This window comes from Aureococcus anophagefferens, assembly GCF_000186865.1.
Source record: "Aureococcus anophagefferens unplaced genomic scaffold AURANscaffold_5, whole genome shotgun sequence".
In the NCBI taxonomy this organism is placed as follows: domain Eukaryota; class Pelagophyceae; order Pelagomonadales; family Pelagomonadaceae; genus Aureococcus; species Aureococcus anophagefferens.
In genome coordinates this window covers 405,490-410,179 of record NW_008705565.1, presented here as the reverse complement: position 1 = coordinate 410,179, position 4,690 = coordinate 405,490, and positions in this window count along the sequence as shown.

Here is a 4,690-nt window from a genome sequence, read left to right as displayed (position 1 = left end):
CGCGCGCTCGTTCGCGAGCACGCGGCGCGCGGCCGCGAGCTCGGCCTCGAGGCCGGCGATCGTCGCCCCGGAGTCGTCCTCCCGCGCCTCCGCCGCGGCGACGCGAGCCTCGGCGGCGGCGAGCTTCCGCTCGAGAGCCGCGACGCTCCGGAGGCTCGCCGTTCGACGCCACTCCGCGAGGACCCACGCCTTGGTGCGCGTCGCGAGCGCCGCGAGCGCCGCTGCGAGCGCCGCGCGGTCGGCATCGGAAGGATTTGGCGTCGCGGCGAGGCGCGACACCTCGGCTCGGAGACCGACGACGTCCGCGGGCGCGTCGACGCGCGCCCGCTCTCGTTCGGCCGTCGCGCGCGCCGCTCGCGCCGCGAGGCCCTGCAGGGCCAAACGGAGGAGCGCGATGCGGGTCCTGCCGAGGCAGCGACGCAGCGCGGTGGCCCGAGCGCGGAGCTCCACGGCGCGAAGCTCCACGGCGTGAACGAGGCGCTCGAGCATCGCCGACACTTCGGGACTCGCCTCGCCTCGCTGCTTCCAGGTCGCGAGCGCCCGGCTGAGCGCGCGCCCGGAAACGGAGGCCGCGACGCGGAGGCAGCGCCGGAGGCCCGCCTCGCGCGCCGCGCGCGCCTCCACGGCGGAGACGACGCGGTCGAGAGTCGCGCGCGAGAGCTCGCGGAGCTCGTCCGACTCCTCCATCACTCGCTGCTTCCAGGTCGCGAGCGCCCGGCTGAGCGCGCGCCCGGAAACGGCGGCCGCGACGCGGAGGCAGCGCCGGAGGCCCGCCTCGCGCGCCGCGCGCGCCTCCACGGCGGAGACGACGCGGTCGAGAGTCGCGCGCGAGAGCTCGCGGAGCTCGTCCGACTCCTCCATCACTCGCTGCTTCCAGGTCGCGAGCGCCCGGCTGAGCGCGCGCCCGGAAACGGCGGCCGCGACGCGGAGGCAGCGCCGGAGGCCCGCCTCGCGCGCCGCGCGCGCCTCCACGGCGGAGACGACGCGGTCGAGAGTCGCGCGCGAGAGCTCGCGGAGCTCGCCCGACTCCTCCATCTCGCGCCACTCGACGTGCGCGACGGCTCGTTCCAGGACCCGCCGCAGGAGCCGTCGCCGGTAGAGCTCGAGGCGCGCCCGCTTTGCGGCGACGTCGCGCGCCCAGCGCTGGAGCCGGCGCCGCGCGCGGGCCCTCGAGGCCGCTCGAGACGCCCACGCCTCCCAGCGGCGCCGGAGCCCCTCGACCCGCGCGCGGTCCGCGGCCCTGGCCGCGCGCCGCGCGAACGCGGCGGCCTTGGCTGCGATCGTCGCGACGAAGCGGCGCTTGCGCAGCCTCGCCCTCGCCTCTCGCGCGCGGCGCTTGCGCCACTCGCCGGCGACGAGCGTCGCGGCGGCCGCGAAGCGCCTCGCGCGCCGCGCCGCGTCGAAGACGACGACGCGACTCCGCGCCGGCGCCACGTCATCGACGCCCGCGACCGAGACTTCGAGCTCGTAGGTTCCGTCTTCGACCTCCTCGGAGAAGGCGCGGCCGACCGCGTCGGCGACGCCGCGGTCCAGCGAGACCTCGAGCGAGGCGACGGCGTCCGCGTACGCGCGGGGCAGCATCCTGAAGACGACCGTCGCCGACAGGTCCGCGCACACGTTGCCGAAGGCATCGACGACGCCGACGACGGGCGGGTCCCCGAAGGAGGCCGCGCGGTCGAAGCCGAAGCCTCCCGCGAGCAGGACGACGCGATGGGGTGTTCCGGCCGCGACCGTCACGACGACGGGCGCGCTCCTGGCGCGTCCCCTCGTCGCCCGGACCTCGTAGGTGCCCGCGGCGCGCGGTACGAAGGACGCGTCGGGGTAGGAAATGGCGACGCCACGCCGCCTCGGCGGCGCCGAGGCCTCGAGCGTCGCGCGGCCGCCTCGCCAGGCCACGGGCTTGAGCCGCCGCACGAGGTCGTCGAGATCCCGCCGCTCCGGCGCGACGCAGCGGAGGAGCACCTTCGTCGAGCCGCCGCAGACGGCGACGGCCGCGAGACGCTCGACACCGAGCTGCCGCGCGACGTCGCCGACGTCTCCGGGGCGCGCGTTCGGCGCGCGCGCACGGATCCGCTCCGCGAGGTCGAGCCGCACCGCGCGCGCGTACTCCGCAAAGGGCGTCGGGGACGTCAGGACCAGGTCGACGCTGTAGCCGCCGTCGTCCGCCGCGTCCCGCAGGAGGATCCCGACCGCGGCCTCGACGGCGCAGCCCGCACGATCCGACGCGCGCGCCTCCACGGCGACGCGGTCGCCCGCGGCGCGCACGGTCCCCGCGACGCCGACGGCGAGCGCGCCCGGGGTCGCGTGGAGGCGCGCGACGCGCAGCGCGACCCACGCGGCGCCGGCGACGACGACGGCCGCGGCCGCGAGCTCCCAGGCCGTCGCGAGCCCCGCGCAGGCGAGCGCGGCGTCCTCGACGGCCGCGCCGCAGCCGGCGAGCGCCCGGGGGCAGGGCACGTCGCTGTCGCCCGGCGCGCAGAAGCCGCAGCACTCGAGGCGGTCCATGACGTCGCGCCGGCTCGCCGCCGGCGCGCGATCCCACGCGCGCCGCGCGCCGACGCCGGCCACGTCGTCCGCGGCGTCGCCGCGGAGCACGAGCAGCGGCAGCGCGACGAGCGCGGGCAGCGCCGCGACCGCGCCCTTGGGCGGCGGCCAGGGCGCGCCGGCGGCCGCGGCCGCGTGCGCCGCGAAGGCCGGGCGCGCGCCGAGCGCCCGGGACCAGGCCGCGTGGCCCAGGACGAGGGCCCAGGCCGTCGCGACGCGCGGGACGAGCTCCGGCCCGTAGAGCGCCGCGACCTCGCCCGGGCACGGCGACCAGGCGCGCGCGGCGGCGACGAGCGGGATCGCGAGCGCGACGACGGCGAGCTGGACCGCGGCGGAGCGCGTCGCGCGGCCCGGCGGCGCCGGCGCCGCGCCGCCGCCGCCGTCGTCCGAGTCGTCGTCGGAGTCGCGCGGCGCCGTGCGCGACACGACGCGGTACCAGCGCCCGAGCGCGCGCCGCTTCGCGGCGTCGGGCGCGGACCCGGCCGGCGACGCGGCGCCCTCGAGGACCTGGGCCAGGAACGCCGCGGGGAGCGACGCCTCGGGCGCGGGGGCTTTTTCGTAGCGCGCCGCCGGCGCGACCCTGTGCGCGCGCGTCCTCCGCTTCGGGGACGCCGCGAGGAAGCTCGCGGCGCGGTCCGCGAGCCGCCGGAGGCGGCGGCGATCCGAGGGCAACGCGCGGCCCGGGCGCCGGGCCCGCGAGAGCGCGAGGCCGCGGAGCCTGCCGAGGCGCCGCCGCGAGGCCGACGGCGGCGCCGCGGGCCGCCGCGTCCGGGTGAAGACCCAGGCGCACCGCGCCGCGGCCGCGACGAGCGCGAGCGCGCCCGCGGCCGCGAGCGCCGCGCGGCGCCGCGCCGCGACGCGCGGCGTGCGCCGCGGCGGCCGGACGCGCACGAGCACCGTCGCGGCGCCCGTCTTCCTCGGCCGGCCGTCGTCGGCCGCGGCGACGACGAGTGCGAGGACCTCGCCGCGCGACGCGCCGACGCGCCGGGCCGCGGTCAAGAAGTGGGTCGCCGGATCCACGGCGAAGCCGGCGTCGTCGACGCTCAGCGCGAGCGTCTGGTTCGCGTCCGCGTCCGCGGCGGCGACCGCGCCGACGCACGTCCCCGCCGCGGCCTCCGCGCGGATCGCGAGGCGCGCGGCCGCGACGGTCGGCGCGTCGTTCGCGTCTTCGACGAGGACGGTGACGTTGAGGACGAGCGGCTCCGCGCCCGCCGCTGCGACGCCGAAGCGGTACGCGCGGCGCGTCTCGTAGTCGAGGGGCGCCGCGACGGAGACGGCGCCGTCGGCGGCGACGGCGAAGTGCGGATCGCCCCCGGAGAACGTCCAGGCCGCGGCCGGGTCCGGCCGCGACGCCGCGACGGTGCCGACGACGTCGCCGACGGCCGCGTCCTCGCGCGCGGAGAACGTCCTCGGCCCGGGCCGGTCGTAGACCTCCGAGGGCGCGGCCGTCGGCGCGACGGTGGCCGAGAGCGTCGCGCGGCCGAGGACCGCGGCCGTGCGGTTCACGTCGACGGCCGCGCCGCAGAACGCCGCGCCCTCGCCGCAGAGCGCCGCGTCGAGGCGGCCGGACGACGCGTCGCCGAGCACGTCGTCGACGAGCGACGCGAGGAGCGACGCGCCGCTGTCGAAGCCGCCCGTCGTCAAGCTCAGCGCGAAGTCGATCTGCGCGGGCGCCGCGTCGTCGAGTCGCCGCCCCGCGCCCGCGAGGCGCCGCCGCTCGCCGTACGGCGCCGCCGCGACGCCCGAGACCTGGCCGCTCGTCGCGACGAGCGCAATCTCGCGCGCGAGCGCGCGCGCGAAGCCCGCCGCCAGCGGCGCGTCCAGGTCCGCCGCGTCCAGGTCCGCGACGACGATGCCCGCGAAGACGTGGATCGTGTCGCCAAAGGTCCACGACGGCGGGGGGCTGAGCGACGGCGCCGAGGTCGTCGGCGCGTCCGAGGGCTCCGCCGTCGTCGGCGAGAGCGAGGGGGCGCTCGTCGTCGGCGCTTCGGTCGGGCCGGCCGTCGGCGTCGACGACGGCATCGAGGTCGTGGGCGAGAGCGACGGCGCGGTCGTCGTCGGCGACTCCGTCGGGGGGGTCGTGGGAGCTTTCGTCGTCGTCGGGGCGCTCGTGGGGGCGTCCGAGGGCTCCACCGTCGGAGACGGC